The sequence below is a fragment of the Notechis scutatus genome, chromosome 7, assembly GCF_049901735.1.
Source record: "Notechis scutatus isolate UNSWTSFEM ecotype Mainland chromosome 7, rNotScu1.2, whole genome shotgun sequence".
In the NCBI taxonomy this organism is placed as follows: domain Eukaryota; kingdom Metazoa; phylum Chordata; class Lepidosauria; order Squamata; family Elapidae; genus Notechis; species Notechis scutatus.
The window spans coordinates 14,260,752-14,284,543 of record NC_142015.1 but is presented as its reverse complement, the minus strand read 5'-3'; the positions used below and the strand labels follow the sequence as shown (position 1 = coordinate 14,284,543).

General features: G+C 42.1%; 1 long non-coding RNA gene across 1 annotated transcript in view; it reads right to left on the bottom strand.

The window, feature by feature from the left end:
- Window positions 1-12,384, bottom strand: part of LOC148130036 (uncharacterized) — a 43,557-nt gene extending 31,173 nt beyond the window's left edge. The window contains exon 1 of the long non-coding RNA XR_015750309.1: window positions 12,037-12,384. This is a non-coding gene — a long non-coding RNA (uncharacterized LOC148130036). The remainder of the gene's footprint in view (window positions 1-12,036) is intronic.
- Window positions 12,385-23,792: the final 11,408 nt, after the last annotated feature.

The window sequence follows — 23,792 nt, the reverse complement described above, 5'->3', positions numbered from 1 at the left end:
ATGCCAAAATGTGGTTTATTTTGGTTTGGCACGACAAGTGAAAACAACTATTGGGGAAATAATTTTGCCCTGTTACAGCACAGGTCTTCTGCTGATTGCACTTTGATTTGGTTGCCAAGTGCATAAAGAAACATACTTTCTACTGAAACCATAGTACAGTGTTTTTTTGCAACTTTAAGATGTGTGGGCTTCAACTCCCAGAATTCCCCCATGAATAGTTTATATGGTGTCATGGTGACAACTATCTTCTGCAGCCTGGTACAAATGTCAGTGGCATTTGTCCCAAAACAAGATCACAAGTTAACTAAATGAACTATAGAGTCATTCACTCACTTATGTAATGTTGGGAAGGAGCTTTCGAAGGGTGTAATGGAAGGCACATACTGGTAACAATACCCACCCATAATTCATAGGGGTGCCTGTGAGATGACAGTCAACAATAAGTTGCAAGTTTTCTCTGGAAACTCTTTGTTTTTATCCCTATCCAGTGCTGTTACTTGGCAGCAAAACATACTTGTTATTTATTGTGTTACCTTAGCAAAGTATCTCTGCTAGCTCACTACAAACCAGGAACCTTTTCTACACAAAGTCCTGAATACAAACAGACCTTCACCAAGCAAGCGCATATGTGGATGGGTGGAGTAAAGAAGACCATTGAAATCAATGTTGATATTGGAAGAGATGCTACAGAAAACCTCAAGCAGCAGTAGCAGCACCAGCCTCCCAAGAAAAGGGGAAGTGGACATGTTTAATTCTTCGTAAAAAATAATAACAACACATTTCTAATTATCATGAATCAGCAATTTCTTACAGATGCTTCAGATGTAGCCTGTGATTCTTTCCATCTAAAGCAGAAGTGTAGCCCTCAGATCCTTCCTGAAGTTGCAACTTATCATTCTTGTGATAGAAGGCAATGAATTACATGGACAGTTATTATACTTTCTGTAATTAATTTGTTTTTAATTACATTTAAATTAAATCAACTTCATTTCTATCCATCTTTGTTTTGTTCCAGCCTATTTTTGAAGAGTATATCTGTCAGTATGATGCTCAGAGACCATGAACCATACACATCCCCCCTCCAAAATCTACAGTATGTACCTCTATCACTGCGGTTTAAAATGCTACTTACATGCAAAAATAAATCAGAATTATGAACAATTTTTACTTATCATTCATAAGGTATCAATGTTCCTGGAGATCATTCTCTCCTGCCCACCTTTTCCCAACATTGGGAGGAGATGCATTAACCAGGAATTTAAAACTGAGTTTGTGTGCTATCTAAATTGGGGGTCTTGGCAAGCCACAAATAGCAATCCCAGATTTGTTCTTAATTAACAATACATTGGTTAGTAGGGGGCATAGAGTTCAATCTGCACAATATGATAAATGTTAAATTCCTAATTAATGTAGACATTCCAACTAGCTTAAGGAAGTAAATAGTTAAGTGTATAAACAGCAAACTGGAATTCTCAAGAAATCTGCCTCATTGTATGCAAACTTGGACATACTTATGGAAGTACCAATTCAAAGTGCATATTCTAGATACATTCATGTTCTCTGCACAAATAGGACCAAAGTTATGCTACCAAGTACCAGGATGACAATTTCTGATTTTTTAAGAAGTCAAAAGAGGTATAAGGCATATGACTTTTCTATAGATGGCTCCACAGTTTTGTGAAGTACCAAACAACATCAGAACCGACACAGAAATATAAAATTTAGAGTACCTAGAAGGGAAGTAAAGGAAAACTTGTTTGAACAAAGACTACCTTTTATTGACTATATCCTTGTAAAAAGGAAATTCTAGGAGCTGCAAAAGATCAGGTTAGAGAAAGCTATGCTCCATCATACTCAGAGAATCGCTCTCCGCCCCCCCCCCCATTTTAATTAATCCATATATATAAAAGTGAAATACCACTCGTGCATCATCACAAAATCTCCTGAACTGTAAAGCCTACAAACTTGAAATTTGGCCCATATGTTCCTCTTGGCTTCTAGGTGCTCACTAAGAAAGGGTTTTTCGAAATGATCATCAGAGCATTAGTATTTCCTGTATTATTATTATTAACATGCTCTCATGCTAAGGAGTTCTACTTCCCCTCCCCACCTGAAAAGAAATCTGTTCCAAATGCAAAACGCAAGCAGAGGAGATGAGTTTCAGTTTCATAGCACCAAGCAGCTTTAATACAGAACAGTTGAGCTAAGCCACATCCAGGCTCCTTGCTGTCTCCTGCTTGCTCACTGCAAATACTGTTTCAGTTTCCAAACAGCCCTCAACTCTCTCACACACTGACAGGACACTAGCCAGATGAATACCGATGGATGCTGGTAAGCAGAGGCACAATTCCCCCCCAAAAAACTAAACCCGATTACATAGTTGCGTAACGAAACACAGGTATCAAGCTAGTCTGCAATAAAAATCATCTTCCAATATCTAACATCATGGAAAATAAAACCACATCTACAAAAGAGTGTGTGTGTTGGTATCTTCAAGTCAGTGCTGACTCTTGGCAACTGCCTGGACAAGTTGCTGCAATTTTCTTGGCAAGATTTCAGAACTGGTTTTTGCCTTCTTCCTGAATTTGTGTGTGTGTCTGACTCAAGGTCACCCAACTGGCTTTGTACCTAAAACAGGACTAGAGCTCACGGTCTACTGATTTCTAGCCTGGTGCCTTAACCACTACCGCAAACTGGCCCTCTTTGAGAGTAGAAGGGAATAACCCTTTGAAATATATCCCAACCTTGGCAGCTTGCTAACTGTGCGATCGATCCCTACAGGTCTGCCTTTAGCAGCAATTTGATTAGTGATGGACTAGTAATTCCACTCAGTAACGAAAATAGCTACAGGGCCAATGCACAGTTTGGAAAAGAGACAGCAGCAGCACAACCTATATTCATCTCAAAGTACCTGTCCTGTCTTTTCTTTTCAAAAAATTTTTTATTTCAATCTGCATATGCACAACAATACATTAATAATGTGGCATCAATATATCATACATTTTAGTATAGGCAAAATTAATACCAATCATATCTCTCAATGCATGTATTTCACATTAATTCATAATCCTTCAGTACTTATTTTCAACTTTTCAAAACTCTCTCCAAATGCCTACCACCATATCAGTTAAACATACCTAGTAATTCCATTATTCAATTTTCTCCCTGCTTTTATTTTATTTTTTAAAATAAAAAATTCTCATTTGGCAAGCAGTGTGGTTCCAGGTATCACATCTCAATACAAACATGACCATGGTTACCTGTTCATTATATTTGTTTAGTTTCATATTGTATCATCATTATTGTTAAATATTAAGCTTATCCAATTCCAATTCATGTTATATTAATACATTCATATCTTATTTTACAATGTTATCTAAAATTCTCACCTCATTTCTGTTGTCATTTCTCATATTACTTTTTTTCTGTCACATTTGTCATTTTATCAATCCTTATCTGTAAATATAATTGTCCCCTCTGGTTAATAATATATTCTTATACATCACAACATATTACCTTGTGGAATCTCCTTATCCTTTTTTTTCACCCATTATCTCTCACTCTTTGGACAATGTACTTTCTTTTCATCCTTGTTTGTTTTCTATTCCTCTTTGTTTTCTGGTCCTTTCTCTTAATTCCCTTTTTTCCCATTCTTATTCCCTTCCATTTCTCATTCCAGTTATTAAATTTTTTTCTCTCCTTCTTTTGATTTTTCTTTTGCCCTTCCTTTTTCTATTTTTCCCTCTCCCTTTATCCATTTTCTGAATCATTCTCCCTTTTATCATCCCATCAGACTGCAAATTTTTAATTCTAATTCCTTTCCCCCCCTGCTTAAATAATTGTTGTTCATTTTGTCCTTCAATGTTGGCTTCTTCCTTTGCCCAGTGATATCATCCTTTGTCCAGTGATATCAAATGTACTTGTCAACATTTCTACATTAGCATAGTTCTGGAATGAACACCATTCATCCAACTGTAGTTCTAAAGTAGGCAAGTTATTTAAAATGTGAGGGGTCCTTGATGCTCTCTGAGATTGCTTGTTGTGTTGCAGACATTTCATTACCCTAACTAGGTAACATCTTCAGTGTTAGTAAGGAGTGCTGTTTGTTTATATTCTGGTGTCTTCCCTGTCTGTATGGGTGGGAATGGTCGTAGGGATTCTTTGGTTGGGCTGTTTTCTAATGGCTCTTCTTGATTGGGATATTGTTTACTTGATTGTTGATTTGAAGTTGACCTTGGAATTAATCTATGCTGATCTCACAGTGCTGATTACTGGTTGGGGTCTTTTTCTCTTTTGGGCTGGTTGATTGTCTCTTTTCCAAGTTTTCTTCACTTATTTCAGCCTATCATTCTTTAATGAATTGTTTTATGCAAAAAGAAGAAAGGAAGATGCCCTGAGGAAGCACTGGAGGAAATGAAAGATGTACTCCAAGAAAAAAAGATAGGGTTTTTTTCCAATAATGTCTCAATTGGAAGCATCCAAAATATTTCACTGCTTATATGTCATTATAGAGCATTGATGTCAAACTCGATCGCATCACTGATGTATCGTGACATATCACAATGTTTTTTGCCTCTGCGGAGCTGGGGTGGCCGTGGCCTGGGCCTGACACATCCGGCCCTCAAGCCATCAGTTTGACATCCCTGTCACAGAGTATAAAATTTGAAATATTTGTGCTGGACAATTTACAGTCCTATGCTCAACAAAAACAGAAGTATGTAGATTTCAGTCCCCATAACAATCTAGGAACAGGCCTTGGAAAGCCATCTAATTTGCTATGATTGCAGGTAAGCCCAAACAATGTGGAAGAGAATGAGGTTTGAAGATAGGTTCAAAAGCATAAGCCAACTGGCCTAAAACAGGCATTCTGAGTAGTAGTTTCAACCATCAGAGTTAGTAAAAGAGAAAAATTAGAATTTTTTAGGGGAGCAAAAAGGACTGAGCAGAAATACATAGTGACATTGGCCTTGGTTAACAGGCCAATGTCACTGTGTATTTGAAATCATAAACCTCCACTTTGTCAAAGTAATTTTCAAAAATGAACAAATTAAGGTTCACCAAGAACAAAAAAGCTACTTAAGATACAGTTGGTTGTCAAAATTCTAAGCTTCTTCTCTGAGGCAACTCTGCATGAAAGGTGGTTTGAAAACTCCTACAGGCAGAAGAAAAGCTGACTGCCAGATCAGGCCCAGGAGGCCTCCATAATTAAGATAACGAAACATATTCTGCTCAGCTGCTAGTGTTGTTTACTGGCCTTCCTTTTATGTCCTTAACAGAAGCTTGATCTGCTAAGCACACTTGTTTACTTGCTCAATTTCATAAGAGGAGACATGGAAATCAAGCCAGGTCATTCTCCAAGTCTTATGAGAATCCTGCCTCCTACTTCTGACTCAGTCCTGCTAGACACAAACTAATTATTCCAAAGAACTCCTATGAAGAAAAACAGCAGATCCCTCTGCAATTGCTATATCACATGATCAACAAACCATACATAGTCAGTTGAGCAATCCAGCCCTTGACCGCTTTCTACTTTCCCTTCTTCACACAGAGAGACAGAGGACCAGCCCTTGAGAGGGAGATTTCCAAGTACCATCTCCCTGTGGTAAGCTAAAGTTGTACAGTCCAATAATCAGATGCATGGTTTGAATGCTGTTGACAGTTTACCTTGGCACTAAGCCTATATACAGCTTGGAGAGGCTACGCTTTTGTTTCAGAAGGCTAAGATCAAATTATCCAACAAACAGTTTCTCTGACTTTTAACCAAATAGATTGTCTCCGATGCTTTGCAAATTAATCCACATGCTGGCTTTAATAACAGCTATTTTTGATCACGACATTCCCCTGTTTGTCTTGCAAGGCTTTTCAGCAAACTTATCTGTTTCTATAAAAGCACACTTACAAGAAAGTAAGTATTGTTGAAAATGGTGGTTAATAAATTACTGGATAAATATGCTTAGGATCTTCTTACAAGTTAAGGAGTACAGAACAACACCTAAGAACAGGAAAGACATTTTGCTTCCTCTCACAGTGTCATCTACTGAATTATAATAGAAAGTGTTAAGAAATGATTTTAAAAATGTAAAGACCATCTTATCACTGATACCCATAATGAAGAACATGCATCAGGTTGCAGAAGATTCTTTTAAGGTAATTCCTACACTTTTACCAATGAGGTCAGTAAAAAGGCAAAATAGTCAAGGAAGCTCACAACCAATTGCTTCATATGCTCCAGAATTTATTCTTGGATTGTTATCATAGCTTGTTCAGATGCCAACAAAAATAAGTTGATAAGACAAATGTAATGTCTTATCAACCTATTCAGCTGCCACCACTGGTTGAGGAAAGCGAGAACCAACTAAGCAGCAAATTACTTATTTATAATGTCCTTTATGTCTGAATTATATCAAACCATGATTAAGCATAGGGTTTCAGACCTTAAGTTAAAAAGCACTAATGCAGGGCAGCAAACATTCTAAGCTATAACTTTTATTTATTCTATCCTTGCAAGGTTGGCTCTTTAAAGATTCTTTAAATTTAATACATATATTTCCAAAGCTGAAGAGGAGAATTCTAGAGGCTGTTCATTAACTGATCACATTATAAACACATTTGACAAAATACTGGTATAACTTTCATCAGTATCTTGCCAACAGGGAATCATGGGATTTGTCACCCAACACATTTATAGAAATTCCAGTTAGGAAAGTTGATTCAATATCACCACAAATCCATGGACAGTATTGAATTCAGTTTTAGTCAACAAATCCAGTAAAACGATTGTCTTAATTTTTACTGATTTTAACAGACCCACTCCATGTATGACTAAGGTTGGATTTGTATATCATATTGATCTATAGTATGGGTTGATTTTTAATTAATCAATACAACACAACCCAGTCCCAATGTATGGTCTATTCAGCAATATAGTTAATCAAATCATGGCTTAGTTGTTGTGTGGCTTATCTAGCATGGTTCACAAGTTTTAGATTTTTTTGTCTGAGTACAGGTAGTCCTCAATGTACAATCACAACTGAGCCCAAAATTTATGTTGTTAAGTGAGATGTTTTTAAAGCGAGATTTTCCCCATTTTACAACCTTTCTTGCCACAGTTGTTAAATGAATCACTGCAGTTGATAATTTAGCAACCTGGTTGTTAAGTGAATCTGGCTTCCCTATTGACTTTGTTTGTCAAAAGTTTGCAAAAGGGGATCCTGTGACCTTGGTATACAGCAATGGTCATAACTATGAATCAATTGCCAAACATCTGAATTTTGATCACGTAATCATGGTGATTCTACAAAGGTTGTAACTGTGAAAAATGGTCATGTCACTTTTTTTCAGTGCCATTGTAACTTTGAACAGTCATTAAATGAACTGTTGTAAATTGAGGATTAGCTCTACTGCTTTACTTGATCTCATTTTTAGACACTACTGCTCTGTTAATAATGGACTAGATAATGTGATGCATAGTTTTCTTTCCTTTACACTTCCAAAAGAATTCGGATGAGGGATTAGAAATTCATGTTGCAACTCCTTGCTTGATCCTCCGTATCACAGGCAATTGTTTGTTCAACCTAACAGCTCTAGTTGCCAAAATAGGAGAAGTCAGGTTAGGATATAGAAAGACATTGCTCCAGAAGTTTCATTCATCTGAGCCCAAGACACTGATTCTGCTAATTCTAATTAAAAGACAAATAAATGTCAGATTTCAATCCTGTAATAGTTCCACCATCAATGCTTCCACAAAACATTACGTTCCTTCTAAATCATAACTTTAATTTTGATATGTTTTTTTCTCCAATCTCAAACCCCTTTAGGTTATGCTTGAGAATTATTAGGAAACAAAGAAGTCATATTAATGACTTTCTATTGGTGAGGGGGAATGACCTCAAAGCTTAAACCTTTGCCATAAGGCAATCTTCTGTAAACACTATAGAGACTCAGGCCCAAATGCTTTCAGTTCACACATGTCAGCCATAAACTGGGATTATGCTAGACTCCCACATCATCCAAAACAAAAAGACAACACACACTTCAAAGCAACATCTGAACCTGAATCATCATACAGTGCCCAAGATTTACTTGCAAGGAAAATTTCCAAGCTCAAATCCCACGAAAATAATTTATCTTGTTAATATTTTCCAACAAGTCACTCATACTATGATGAGATGAAACTGGTAGCAGCAACGATCATCAAAATGGACAGACCAGTTTCAATGGCCAAACTTTGTAGAGGAGGGATGACATAATACTCTTAAGGTTTGGAAGTTAAAAGTGTCATATAGAGTCCACACATGTCTTAGGCTCACCAGATCTGGGCTTATAACAACCAAATACTCACTACAGGGCATGGCATCAAAGAAACTCAGAAAATTTTGCAAACCACATCTGGGATATCTAGCTAATTAGAAGGAGTAATAGAAAGAAAAACTATCACCTTACCCATTTTCAGGAGCTAAATACAGGAAGTCCTCCACTTACAGCAGTTCATTTACTGATTGTCTGAAGTTACAACAGCACTGAAAAAATGACGTGACCGGTTTTCACACTTAAAACCGTTGCAGCATCCACATGGTCATGTGATCAAAATTCAGGCACTTGGTGACTTGTATTTATGGTGGTTGCAATGTCCCAGGGTCACCTTTTGTGACCTCTTTACAAGCAAAGTCATTGGGGAAGCCAGATTCACTTAACAACCATGTTATTAACTTAATAACTGCAGTGACTCACTTAACAACTGCACCTAGAAAGGTGGTAAAATTGAGCAAAGTTCACTTAACAGCTGTCTTGTTTAACAACATAAATTTTGCACTCAGTTGGGGTTATAAATCAGGGACCACTTCTAGTTCAATATACCGTACTGTTAAAATAGAACAATTAAAGTAAGAATAACAGTCAGCTCCGATTAATAACCCAAACAAAACTAAAGACCAAAACCTTACTATAATAATACCAAATTAAATCTGCTTCCTCAACATAAGGTAGATTGGGGCTGCCCATACTTCTGGGGGAGAGGAAAGAGTTATACTATGGGGACTTCTGCCTGATCTACACAAAGAAGGGAACCTCCCTCCACTAGCTTTGTCTGGGTGTCCAAACTGAATGGACTGATACTATATTAAGAGTTTCCTGTATAATCCAATGCTATGCTGCAATGGCTGAATTTGTATAACCCAAGACATTATGCCAAACCGAGCAAAACCCTTCACTTTTAGCATGACATGGGGACCCCATCTTTGTTGTTTTAAGCACAGTGGATTCATCAGGTTACTTCTCTAGAAGCAGAAATCTGAGTCAACTCATTCAGAAGTGCCTGGTAGAACTGCATTACATTTGAGAAATGAACAACGTGCTAAAAGAAAGCAATACACCCAAGGAAAGCAGCTAAAGACAGGGCAGGACAAGCTTTGCCCAACCTACCAAACCAGCCTGCTGAGTGTTCTTAGCTTTGCAATGTCCCTGTTCATTCAAATGTTCACCAAAGGACAGGGGTAACTTCATCTTTGTACTTTTCTTAGTGGTAAGAGGGAGGGAGGGAGGGAGAGATTGTCAGATCAGCCTGGCAATAAGCCATGTCCTATGTCCCACTGCTATCTGAGCCAAGATTGGTGAGTTGTACAAGAAAAGTAGAGCTTTTGTGGCCATTCTACCTGGGAAGACAGAAAATTCTGCCTTGCTTTCATGTTCTGTACATAGGAGGAGCTGTTATCCTATGGAGATACTTATGGGTTGTACACAAAAGACTCTGGATTCAATTCCTGATATCTCCAAGAGGAACAGAAAAGGCCACACATTTGAATGATAGTTGCTTCACAGTTGCTTAATTCAAAGATGGGAAATTTTTGAGGGGGCGGGGGTCACAAAAGGAAACAAGTCCAGAGACTTGATGAGATTGTACAGATGGGCATCCTGATCATTCGAAGCCTGCAACTGATTTGTTTTCTAAGGGTTGTTTGTTAAGCAGAGGCCTAAGGTATCCATTTGTATCTGTTGCTGGAAAGTAGCAAACAAAAAACAAAAAGGCAAGATTAACAACAAATAAAATTGTGGCCAGGCCTGTAATATGATTGTGAAAGGGCTTGTGAAGAGAGTCAACGTAAGCCTTACAAGAGGCTCATTCCTGCTCTATTTCATGATGTGTGAGGTAGGGTTCAATTACATGACTTCACACACAACACTCAGTCATAAGACTTGGTGAATAAAACAAAATTTCTGAAGTTACCCAGCAGATTATCTCAAAACAAAATGATCTGGATTTGGCTGATATGCTAATCCAGTCAATACTGAGTTAAAAAGGGCCACAAATATGACCTTAGAAACTTAAATGTTTCCAGGACAGAATAGTGGATATTAAGTGTTTTCAGCATTCCTTTTAGTTACTCTATTCCAGTACTACTGCTTTTATTTTATTTGAGTTCAGTATTTTTTTTCCTGTGGGTTAGTCACCTCGGATGTTTAAAACAGGCAGTAAAGTGGGCTACTAAAGCTGGTAAAATGAATTTAAAGAATAAGGAGCTCTCCTCCATCTTATATAATCTGGAAGGTTTCCTCTCTCTCTCTCTGTGTGTGTGTGTGTGTGTGTGTGTGGTTTTTGTTTTTTTACTGGATGCTTTTCTCACAAACCCTCTAGAAAGCTCCAGGACAAAAAGACTGGCAGCATCTTTAGAAGCAGAGGTGGCAGCAGTAATAACAAAGCAAGTTAGCAATGGGCTGCAGAAAGGAGCTGCTCTCTCCATTTGCAGCATTCATCCACCCTGACCAATAAAAAACACTTAAATATTTTAAAAGTTTAAAAACAAGACTTAAGAAGGCAAAAGACCACAACGGATATACAAAACAGAAGAAAGATGCAATCAAAAGTAAAAACTCCTCCCCCCCCTCCCATAAGATCTCAAGATAGCATTCAACTAGCCGGAACAGATTAAATTGAGCAAATAATGGAACAGAAGGAGCCAGTGGCTTTATCTTGGGCCCTGCCATGCTCTCTTAGCCTGGAACCTCAGGTTGTGGGGGAGGACTCAAAACAACAGCAGGGACTCTGAAAAGGGGCATCTTTTCAGCTTGCAAAACTCCAGCTTTCAGACACCAGATTTGACTGAAACCTTGCAGATGATTTCACAAGCCATAATCCTTCACCAACTTGAAAGCTAATGAAACCTGATAGAGCTGCTCAGTAATACTTGACTTTCATCCCTTCCAGCAGAGTGCTGGGGGTTTCTCCTGCTTGCTTTCTGCAGTTCTGTGACAATTGCAGTTTGCCCAACAACAGACAAAATTCCAGGGGCACTATGGCCAGCATCAAAACATGACGAAAAGAGAAGTTGAAAGCCACACCACTCTTCATGCCCCCCCCCAAGTGCCCCCTATTCCCAGATGATGATCAAAATAACCACCAAGGGGGACAGTCCCTGGCACACACCTGGGCTATTAGCTGATGTCTTCTGCAACCACCCCACCCACAACCCAACCCCGCTGGAGGCGGCCCCGTCGTTAAAAGGCAGGGGCAACTTCCTGACCACACAGCCCCAAGGTGGCAGCTTCGGTTGCCATGGAGACTCAATTTCTCCTTCCCCCCCTCCCCCGCCTATTTCGGGGCACACACCTTCGCTTCCAATCCCCAAACCCAACGGACAAGATCCGGAGCAGCACAAACAACCCCCCAACTCAGCCAGGGGGTCGGGATAAGGCAGCAGAGCCAAACCCGGAGCGTGCGGCGCTCAGTTCCCGGTCCACGAGCCCACCCGGGAACCCCGAAGGGGCAAAACCAAAGAAAGGCGGCTCCGGAGGAGAAGAGCTTGCAATCCAAAGGAGGGAAAGGTCCTCCTGCCCAACTGGAGCCCCCCACCCCCACCCCGCCGGTTCAAAAATCGCCTCCCCCTCCCTGAGGGGGAAACCCACACGGCCATTTCCTCCATCTCGCCCTCCCCCTTCGAGCACCAAGCACAGACCTCCCCCACCACCCGTTTTCCAAGCGCCTCGGCGAAAGAGCCCCGGGGCGTCCGGCCAGCCACGTTAAAATGGCCCTGGACAATTTACCTCACGGACTGGGGGCCTCTCTGCCTGGCGGAGCAAGAAGGAAGCTCTGGGGGCGAGCCGCTCTCGCTCTCTGTCGTCTTCTTCCTCGGGAGGCCGGGGGGGGGCTCCGCCTTTCCCTTACAGCTGCTTCTGTCCCGGTTCCATGGTAGCCGCCCGCCTTGGCTGCGAGGCACGGAAGAGGGTGACGGGGATGGCGACGGCCCGGGCGGACTGAAACAAAGCCCCCCGTGCAGGCGACAGCGGCGTCGTCTAGCTACTGCTGTGGCTGAAGCGCCAGCCCTACGAGCACCGCGCAGTTCCCCACCTCCATTCTGCCTGCGCCTTCACCTCGCCCCGCTCCAATTGCACAATAGAGCCGGGTCAGCCTCATCAATATTCATCGCCCTCCCCCCTCCCCACTCCGCCGACGCTTAGACAAGAGCAATGGAGCTCCTATCTCTCCGGCTCGCGAGGAAAGGGACGGAAGGGGAGGGGTGAGAGAGAGAGAGAGAGCGCTTCCCTTGGCGCCCTACACCTATTGCATCGGATTGCAGGTGACGTGCGTGCGTGCGTGCGCGCGGCGGAGGAGGCGGCGGCGGCGGCTACGTGAGATGCTGGGGTGGGGGTGGGGAGGAGGCAGCCCCCGCGGGAACTCACCTCCCTTCGGGCCACGCGAAGGGAAAGCGCAGACAAAGGGCGAAGGAGAGCCGGCTGCCGCCCTGCCTCCCTCTGCAGCCCCCGCTCCGCAAAGAGGCAGGCTGGGCGTGGACGCTCAGGGCGCACTGCTTCCGCCCTTCGGCCGCTTGGGGTTCCCCGGGAGCGCGTTGCGAGCCCCGAGCGCTGTCCTACGTTGGTGGGCGGGGGCGGTAGGGGGTTGCCTCGCACCTCAGGCAGTCAGGCGGGACGGGAAGAGAAGCGATGGGGCTGGCTTGGTGCAAAGCGGCCGAAGCGGAGAGGTATAAAACTGGCGGGGCAAAGCTCGGTGCAGCCCTGGATGCGGTCAGGTGGCAAAGGCCGGACGGGCGTTGTGCCTCCCGAGAGGAGAAGCCGCGCGCTGAACTCGATCGGATCTGCGGACTTTGCGGGGTTACTGGGCCAGGAAGGAGTGATGTCCCGTAATAGGTGTGCTTCTCCAACCAGGCGTCCTCCGTATCAGTCTCCCATAATCTGCCCATTAATGTAGAGCAGGGGTCCAACCTTGGCAACTTTAAGACCTCTGTGGACTTCAACTCCCAAAATTCCACAGCCATAATTCTGGAGTTGAACTCCACATGTCTTAAAGTTGCCCTGGTTGGACACCCCTCATGTTGAGGATGAAGGCAGCCCACAGTTCCCAGCCATACACCGGTTTGTGAAAAGGGGCCTAGAAAAGAATTGCAGTATGTGTGTGGGACAAACTGTAACACGACACTTCATCCGAAGAACCACTGAAGATGTAATCTAGCCTGGTAAGAAAACGTTTGGAAACTAAATAGCAAACTCGGAGAACAACCTGCACCAACATCTACCAGCCAAGCTACAAATATTTTCTATCATTTCAGGATTGCAAGTTAAATTTCAGTAACAACCGAGGGTCCCTGAAGTTACCTAAGGATCAGAATAAGAATTGGGTAGATCTGGAAGCTTCACATTGGTTGTTTAATTTTTAAAGGCAGGTTTTAATTTGATTTTGTGAAGAACCAGGTTCTTAACATTGCAATAAGCTGTGATGCAGTTGGTGTGAGAATCTAAGGCAGTGTTGGCGAATGTTTTCGGCACCAAGTACCCAAACGGGAGTGCACATGGGAGAGCGCCGGAAACCGTAACCTCAGCTTCCCAGTGCATGCATGTGCGCCAGGAAGCTGCTCTTCCGGTTTCTGGTGCTTCCGCATGCGTGAAGACCAGCTGGCCAGCGTGCATGCGTGCGCCGGAACCCGGAAGAATAATGGGCAACAGCTGGCATGCTCGGAGAGATGACCCTGCATGCCACTTCTGGCACGTATGCCATAGGTTTGCCATCACAGATCTAAGGGATCAAAACAGTTTTACTGGAAGATTATAAGAGGCAGTGCACAAAAGACAGTAGGATCCATACCATTAGGAATACTTTTTTCCACTTTGTTGCCATTACAAAAAAAGGGGAAGGAGGGAATCAGCTTTTGTGAGTTTCATTGGATAAATTTGATGAAGTGCAGTGCATCACATGAAAGCTGATGCTTTTAATATGCCACTTGGCTGTTACTTACTTACTTATTTATTTTATTTATTTTTTCTATAGACTGACATAACTCCTACATAATGATTTCCGCAAAAGACAGAATGCAGGTGTCTTGCTGCAAGCCAAAGGCTTCTCTAAAGCCAGCTTCCAACAGTGGCTGAAATGTGCATTTCCCCACTTCTTCAAGAGGCCAAATTCTAGCAGCACCATGAAGCTGCTTAGAACTTTCCTTAGTGCTTTCCTCTCCAGGAATGCTGCTATTTTATATCCAGGAATGGAGAGCTATTCTGATCAGTGTGAGGCATTACAGATAATTCTCAACTTACGACAGTTCATTTAGTGATCTTTCAAAGTTACAATGCCACTGAAAAAAGGGACATTTTCATATGATCGTTGCAGCCTCTCAGTCAGAAATGGTATTCAGGTTCTGACCAGTTCTGGAGAACCGGTAGCGGAAATTTTGAGTAATTTGGAGAACCGGCAAATACCACCTCTGACTGGAGATTTTACAGTATCCTTCCCTTGCCATGCCCACCAAGCCACATCCACAGAACCGGTAGTAAAAAAAATTGAATCCCACCACTGATCTCAGTAGCCACCTGATCAAACTTCAGGTGGTTGGCAAGAGACTCATATTTATGATAGTGGCAATGTCTTAGGGTCCCCTTTTGTGACCTTTTGACAAGCAAAGTCAATGGGGAAGCCAGGTTCATTTAACAACCATGTTACTAACTTAACATTTGCAGCTATTCACTTAACAAACGTGGCAAGAAGACTCATAAAAGCGGGCAAAACTCACTTAACAACTGTTCCATTTAGAACAGAAATTTTGGGCTCATAAGTCAAGGACTGCTCATGTTCCCAGTCAATAATGTTGTCTAACATCATAGAACGAGAGGGTAGATTTTTTTCTCTCCAAAAAGTTGCCATCCAGATGCACTGGACTCCGAGTCCCATAATCCCCCAGGCTGCAGCCATAAAGTTACACCCAATTTACATGTATTTATAAGAGTTCTTTGGATTAGTGATTAATATATAAACATCGTGTTTCACCCCCTGGAAAAGAACAAAACAATTAAAAAAGCAAAAGCAACTAGACAAGTGATGGGAGCCTGGAGGTTGGGATGGCAGGGAGTGGCCCTGTTTAGTGGCGTCACCAACATAATTTAGCAGGTGCCCATGAAACTCACATAACTGCATTCCACCCTGCCCTCCAAATGGCAAAACGTCCGTATGGAGAAACTACTTTTTTCCCCCAGTGAAAGTAATTTTTTTGGAGTAATGAGCAGAAGGAGAGAAGAAGTTTGGATACCATGCAACAAATGATGTACCCCACTGCAACTAGCGTGCAAATGATAGAGTTATTCTTTTTTCTATCTCTGTTTTTCTATTCTGACTGTCTAACTCTAAACCAATATTTTTCAAACTTGGAAACCAACTCCCAGTCAAATTCCACACATCTTAAAAGTATGTTTGGCTGAGGAATTCTGGGTGTTGAAGTCCGCACATCTTAAAGTTGCCAAGATTGAAAAACACTGCTCTAAACCTTTGAACAAGGCTTGCTAGCAAAGTAAATTCAACCACTCTTGGTAGAAAATTGAGGCAAGAGTCAGCTTAGTGACATTTCTGCCTAAAGATCAAGTGGCTTCTTTTTCAAGCAAGTGAAAGCACATTAGCTATTGGGTAAGCAATAACTTGGCTATTCATTTCTTAAACTGAACCAGGATTTTTTTTCTTTAGAAGCAAAGTTCTAGTTAGTACTATCCCAGCAGCTTGGTGGTTATATGCAGTGATACTTCTGTGGAGCAGATTTGGTTTCTTTAAATGCATCCCTAGATTCAACAAGGGAATTAATGCATGTTTTATCATCTTGAGAAGAAAGACTTCTTAAAACGATTTAAGTGTCAAATCTAAAAGTATCTTAGTTGCTGGCTCACAACTAGAGAAAATACAGATATTCCTCAACTTATGACCACAATTGAGCCCAAGTTTTCAATTGTTAAGCGAGAGATTTGTTAAGTGAATTTTGCTCCAATTTACGACTTTTCTTGCCACAGTTAAGTGAATTGCTGCAGCTGTTAAATTAGTAGCATGGTTGTTAAGTGAATTTGGTTCCCCATTGACTTTGCTTGACAGAAGGTCATAAAAGGGGATCACATGACCCTGGGACACTGCAACCGTCATAACTATGAACAAACTGCCAAGCATCTGATTTTTGATCATGTGATCATGGAGTCATACGGCAACTGTCATACGTGAGAAAACTGGTCATAAGCCACTTTTTCAGTGCCCTTGTAGCCTTGAATGGTCACTAAACTGTTGTAAGTTGAGGACTATCTGCAATTATACAGAAAGATAGAAAAAGAAAGGAAAGGAAAGGAAGAAAGAAAGAGAAAGAAAAAGAAAGAAAGAAGAAAGAAAGAAAGAAAGAAAGAAAGAAAGAAAGAAAGAAAGAAAGAAAGAAAGAAAGAAAGAAAGAAAGAAAAAGAGGAGGAAAGGATGCAGCAAATGGGCCTCTACCTTCCCTCACCCTGTGGTACAGAAACCAAGTACACAATGGGATGAGACTACTGATGGATACTTACCTCCAAATTCCAGGATTTAATCTCTCAGGACTTGTAGGCAAGGGGTTTGGAGATCATAGGCCTTTGTAAGGGAGAGTTATCAGAAAAGGAGACAATGCAATTTATTTGCCTAAGAAAGGGCAAGAAGTAGGTAGCTCACCCACCCATCTCCTGGTAGATCACTAGGCCTTAGACCTCTTGCTGAACAATATTCCCCATCCTAACCTATATTCCTGAAATACTGTAAAGAAAGCTTGGGATAAATAAGATTTTTCCCCTTCTGGGTATTCAACCAATTCCTGGCTTTAGAATTCTTTTCAGTCTGCTTTATGCAACAGGCTAGGATTGTTGACTGATCTTAAAAGCACCAAAGGGGAGAAAAACAGTACACTTTGCATTGGAAAAGAGAATTGATTGTTATTATATTGGATTACAGGTAGTACTCAACTGAGCTGAAATTTATGTTGCTAAGTGAGACATTGGTTAAGTGCTCCATTTTACGACCTTTCTTGCTATAGTTCTTAAATGAATCATTGCAGTTGTTAAATTAGTAACATAGCTGTTAAGTGAATCTGACTTCCCCATTGACTTTGCTTGTCAAAAGGAGCCCAGGACATTAAAACCATCACAAATATGAGTCAGTTGCCATCATCTGAATTTTGATCATGTGATGATGGAGATGCTGCAACGGTTGAAAGTGTGAAGAATGGTCATAAGTTACTTTTTCAGTAACATGTAACTTCACACAGTCACTAAAGGAACAGTGGTAAGTCAAGGACTACCTGTATTCAGATTAGCACTTGTCTATCCAAATGCTTATCCATTCAGCCTTGTTAGGCCAGTGGCTCACCGGAGGAAAGAGGAAGACTATGAATCAGTCTAAAAAAGCAACAACAGTTGGGCAACAGCATCAAAAGCATCATTGACTCCTTTCCAAATGCTGTCATGAGTTTGGATGGCATAATGTTTGACTACCGGTAATCTAAATTCTAAGAATGCATTAAAAATCAGAGCACCATCTGTAATTTATGCATGCTTTTGGGGAGTTAAAAAAAAAGTGAGAAATACCTGTTGCCTTTTTGTAGAAGCAATTTTTACAGTTGGAATACAACTCTCAGCATCTATTTAAGGATGGGGCTGATGAGAATTATAATCAAGAATTCTGAAGCCTGTTAGATTGGGGAAAGTTTAAATAAACAGTTGAAAAGAAAAGAGAGAAGAAAATGATAATTCTGATGCGTATCTCAAAACGCCTACAAAGCCACCACATTTGCAGCCCTTTTCTTCCATTGAGCGTGTGGATTACCTTTCCACCAGACTATTGGTCCTTTCAACCACACTACTAGGTATACACACAGTGGTATTGTGTGGCATGCTTATCACCGATTAACTTAGCCCTAGTTTACTCTAGCCCAGGGGTGGGCAAACTACGGCCCGCGGGCCACATCCGGCCCGTTGGTCTGTCCAATCTGGCCCACCCCTGAAAAAAAATAGCTGGGCGTGGTGTATTGCCCTGCGCCACGTGGCCCCCAAAGCTGCAAAACAGTGCAGAACGCTCTCGGGGTAGGAAAGAAAAGAAGAACTTTGCAAAGGCCTCGGCTGGGAGTTCGAAATCACCTTCGAGTGCGACCTCTCCGAAGGTGAGTCCCCGCCGATCCCCCTTTTTTTTCCGGGGCTTCCAGGCTTAAAGTTTGCAAAGGCAAAGTTTGCAGGCGGGAGCATCTTCCGGCCGAGGAGCGGGAAGGGTTCCGCCCAGTGGGCGGGCGGGCTGCTGGAGCGGGCTGCTTGGAGCCACCTAAAGCTAGGCCGCTGCTGGTGGAGCCTTGCCCTGCCTTGGTGCCCGTTTCCCAGCTCGGCGGTCCTGCTCGGCACTTTAAAAGCCTGCTCCCAGCACCTGAGCAACTTCCCAGCAACTTGCGGCTTCCTTTTTCCTCGCAGGCGCTGCGCCTGGCCCCGAGCCGCGCGGCGGAGGGAAACCCGGAGCACCGCCGGTCGCCTCCTCCAAGCAGCCCGCCCACCCGCCCACGGGCGGAACCCTTCCCGCTCCTCGGCGGGAAGACGCTCCGCCTGCAAACTTTGCCTGTGCAAAGTTTAAGCCTGGAAGCCTCGGAAACCCGAGCAACTTCCCAGCAACTTTCGGCTTCCTTTTAACTCGTGGGCGCTTGCACCTGGCCCCCAGCCGCGCGACGGAGGGAAGCTCAGAGCGCCACCGGGTCGCCTCCCCAAGCAGCCCGCCCGCCCGCCCGCCCGCCCGCTGGGCTTCCCCTCCGCCACACAGCTCGGGGCCAGGCGCGAGCGCCCGCGAGTTAAAAGGAAGCAGAAAGTTGCTGGGAAGTTGCTCGGGTGCTGGGAGCAGGCTTTTAAAGTGCCGCCCGAGCAGGACCACCGAGCTGGGAAACGGGGCACCAAGGCAGGGCAAGGCTCCACCAGCAGCGGCCTAGCTTTAGGTGGCTCCAAGCAGCCCGCTCCAAGCAGCCCGCCCGCCCGCCGGGCGGAACCCTTCCTGCTCCTCGGCGGGAAGACGCTCCCGCCTGCAAACTTTGCCTGTGCAAAGTTTAAGCCTGGAAGCCCCGGAAACCCGAGCAACTTCCCAGCAACTTTCGGCTTCCTTTTAACTCGTGGGCTTTCACGCCTGGCCCCGAGCCGCACGGCGGAGGGGAAGCCCGGCGGGCGGGCGGGCTGCTTGGAGGAGGCGACCCGGTGGTGCTCCGGCAGCAGCAACACCGGTGGTGCTCCGGCAGCAGCAACAGGCAGTTCCGCCCGGGCTCCGCTCAGGTGTCCAGCTGGGGCTGTTAGGAGTTTCCCAAAAAATCTTGTGCTGACCCAGCCCGTCTGTCAAATTTTAAAAGTCAATGCGGCCCCCGAGCCAAAAAGTTTGCCCACCCCTGCTCTAGCCAGTAGTTCACATAATGCTCCAAACCATAAAGCAATCACACCAGCTGAATTTTGCATGACATGACAGGCTTACAATCAGGTCAGTTTAGAATGTTGTGAAATATGTTCATTTAATCTGCATGCTGGACATTTTCAAGTATTATTCTACTTGTGTAAAAATAAAATGTAGGACTATAACAAAACCTTATCTTTCACAAGTAGGACAAATTGTTTTTAAGAAGCTTGTTTCCAGCTTCTAAATCTGATTTGTGGCAATCTATTCAGTACATCTCCATATTTTTCTATCTTTGCAAACTATCCACCATTTGCTGTCTTTTTCTCTTTAAACTTATCTCTATTTTGTCTCTCTTTTATTCAAGATGTCATTAAATCTATCCACTTACTGTTTTCTTCCTCTCAAACTGTTCAGTCGTCTACTGCATGTTTGCTCTGCAATTCAGCCCTCATGCATTTTCTGTACCTGACCAAATCCCTTCAACATATTTTTTCTGCTTCAGCATATTCAGTCACTTTTGTGTTTTAACTTATTCATCCAAAGGCCATTCATTCTTGACTATCTTCTGGTTTTAGGACCCCAGTTTCTTAGATTCTGCATTCCCATTTTCTAGGTTTGTTATTCTTAACTCTTTCTTGCTCTCTATGACTAATGGATTTTTGCAAGTATCTCTTTCTCATAATACTGTGTACAATATTCCCACATTCTAATTTTTGCATTAATAATTTTGTTCTCCAGCTTCTTTCTCTTTATCATTTCATTAAGCAGCCCTTTACATTTTTTCTTCTTAGCAATTTCTCTGTCACTCTCTAACATAATTTGTTTCACTCTGTTTCAAGTGACTTCTCTTTTCTTACATCCCTGTTCATTCTGTAAATTGTCTATCTGCTAATACATTTCAGATAGAATTCATACCATGACTTCATGCAATCATTCTACTTTGACTCTATTTTTTCATATTTTCCCCTTCCAAGTTTTCCCCAAGATCTTTTCTTGACATTACAAAAATAATCAGTCCACATTCAGAACGTCTCATCATCTTTCTATTCTACATTAATTATTTCAGTCATTCAACATAAATAATCATAACTATCACACTTTTAGACTGATATTCATTACTTCGCCATATGTATTTGTTAATAGGTTTATGTTTAGAAATAATGTGTTAAGCAGATCTTTGCACATTTTTCTTGGGTCACCCAATAGCCCAAGTAACTTTTTAAAATACTATCTTGTTTTGTTCCAACCTATCCATTTGCATCACCAAACAAAATATTTCCCTCTTGACTGCTTTAATTTATAGTGTGGTATAATTGTTCAATTTATCCTTACCTTTCATTGAAGTGTAACATGCAACTGTCACCAACAAATAGATTCCTACTTTCATATACATTCATGACAACCTTGAAACAGCAATTCTTACTTTCTGACATTAATTTTAGCCCTTTCATTCATAATGAAACCTGCACTTTCATTTCCTGCCATGTAGTCATAAACTTCACAAGATCAGACCCATCTTCATTTAGACCAGTCCCCTTTCACTTGGATTCACAGAGACAGTATATCAATTTTTCTTTCATTTGTTAATTCATGCAGTTTTTCCATTTATTATTCCAAGTCACGGTCTTCTATTTGCCATGGACCACTAGACTTGAGAGGTGCCTATTGTGGTTTTGATCACTTAGTGGTTTCATATAATGCTTTTTAGTAACACAAAGAAGGTGTAGACTAGATTACAAGCCTTAGTTGTATTTGTGTCAGATGGAGCATTCTCTGCTTAATGATAGCGACTCTATGGATCAGGTTCAATTCATTTTAATCTATATGTCAAAAATGTCACCTAAAGCTGAATTTTACTGCTCATACTATTCTATGCAAGCTAATGTACCATTGCTCACATCTCACCAAATTGGAGGTGCATGAAATTTACTGATTCATATAGACAATCATTGATTGTCTATATGTCATTGACATAAAGGAGCTTTCCCATTACAGTTGTAAGTTGTGACAGTCATAAAGCAGGTCATTACATGATTTAGTTTCTAAGCAAACACATTGTTCACTAGGATGAATTTTTGCTGAAAGCCAAATGTAATTATCAAATATGAATGTAAGTTAAACAGTAACAAAAAGTCAAATGTAATAACAGCAACAAATTCATACCCGAATTTCCTTCTTGGGGGACCTTAGGAGAGATATGGGCCATGGTGGTGCATGTTTAGAATGCAGTACTGCAGGCTACTTCTGCTGCCTGCAGTTCAGCAGTTCAATTCTCACTGTCTCAGGGTTGACTCATCCTTCCAAGGTTGGTAAAATGAGGACTCAGATTGTTAGGGGCAATATGCTGACACTCTTAAACCACTTAGAGAGGGCAGAAAACACTGAAGCAGTATATAAGTTGAAGAACTACTGCTAGTACTAAGGACAGAGTGGTAACAGCAATCAGTCAAGATGCATGTTCCCATACGGAAGTGAGAATATGTGTGTCTTGTTGCTGATCCCTACTGGTATCACTTCTCCTTAATACAGTTATCTCCTAAGCCCTTTCCAGATGCTCTTGCATAAAGTGCATTGCCTCCTGTATGTACCTTGCCTTTCCTGAGGATACTAATGCCTAGTGGGCACAGAGGGGAATATCAAATGTACCACAGATACAGATTCAGCTGGGCACGTTTGAGAGATTAGTCCTTTGAGTTTTTCACCCAATTCTTCAAAATCTGAAGCCAGCAGTGTACAACAATTGTGTTTCTCAAGCTGGTGCCCTCCTGTGTAAAGCTGTGTATACCCAAGAGAATCATCTTGGAGTTTTAAACTACTGGGCGTGGCTGAACTGAAACTTTACAGGTCAGGCTGCAGCTCAGCATCATAGTTTGGGGGCCACCACAGAGAAGGGATGAACCTGTCTCTCCAAAAGAGAAAATTTGGAACAGACTTTCCAGTTCATCTGGATTTCCAAGCCACTCTGACAACTTAATATGTGACCAATTTTTTTCTTGGATTCTAGAAAAACTGGTTGTAGAACAGAGACCATAAACAAGGATGGCCTTTTCTTCTTCCTTCCATACAGTGGAAAACCCCAGCCATGTAAAGCCCCAGTTCCAAAGAAAAGACATTGCTTCGCCAATGAATCTCCCCCAGGGAAAAATGGAAGGAATGCAAAGACTCTTGGTGCTATCCCAAAAAGGCAACATGGCCTTGCAACTGCAATGCTGCACATTCTTCCTTTGATGCCTGCCCACCGGTTTTCCAAGCAGCATTAGTGGAGGCCCACTCAAAGGAAATGTTGATCCAACAGACAATCTTGACTGCATATCAGTGAATGAGATTACTGAGTGGCAGACCCCCATTTGGCAGCTTCAATCAACCAGAATAGAGCTGGAAGGGACCTTGGAGATCTTCTAGTCCAACCCTCTGCTCAAGCAAGAGACCCTATAGCATTTCAGGCTGTCCAGTCTTTTCTTAAAAACCTCCAGTGATAAAGCACCTACAACTTCTGAAGGCAAACTGTTTCAATTGTCCTCCCTGTTAGGAAGTTTCTCCTTAATTCCAGGTTGCTTCTGTCCTTGATTGTCCTTGATTCCACCCATTGTTTCTTGTCTTGAATTATGGTGCTTTAGAGAATAAATTGACCCTATCTTCTTTGTGGTCATATCTATTGCACTTCTGTTGCTTCTTAGAGATGTTTGAATCAGAAGATTTCTGCCATTTCAAATCTGTTCAGAAGAACCCCAAATCTTCACACAATTTCAGTTCATTCCAATCTTGGTGTTAATTAGCAGCTTTATGTGAACATAAAGGTTTGCAAGCAAGTTATCATTACTCCATTCTCCCCAAAGAAAATAAATATAAATGTATTTTATGAATATAAATAAAAGGTATGCTATTATGCAAGTTATCAGGAAGGCATGTTCTCCACTCAAGAGCTGAACATCCATAAACCTCAACACTGCTGAAAAAACCCTGAATCTTGGCTCAATTCATGGAACATATTTAGATGCCACAGTGACTGGCTTCATCCTAACACACTAAATCTAAGTCAAAAAAACCACAACAGGGTTTTGAATAATGTGTGAGTACTCTCCATGTCAGAGATTTTGTGGCGTGGGAGGAATTTATTACTCTTGAT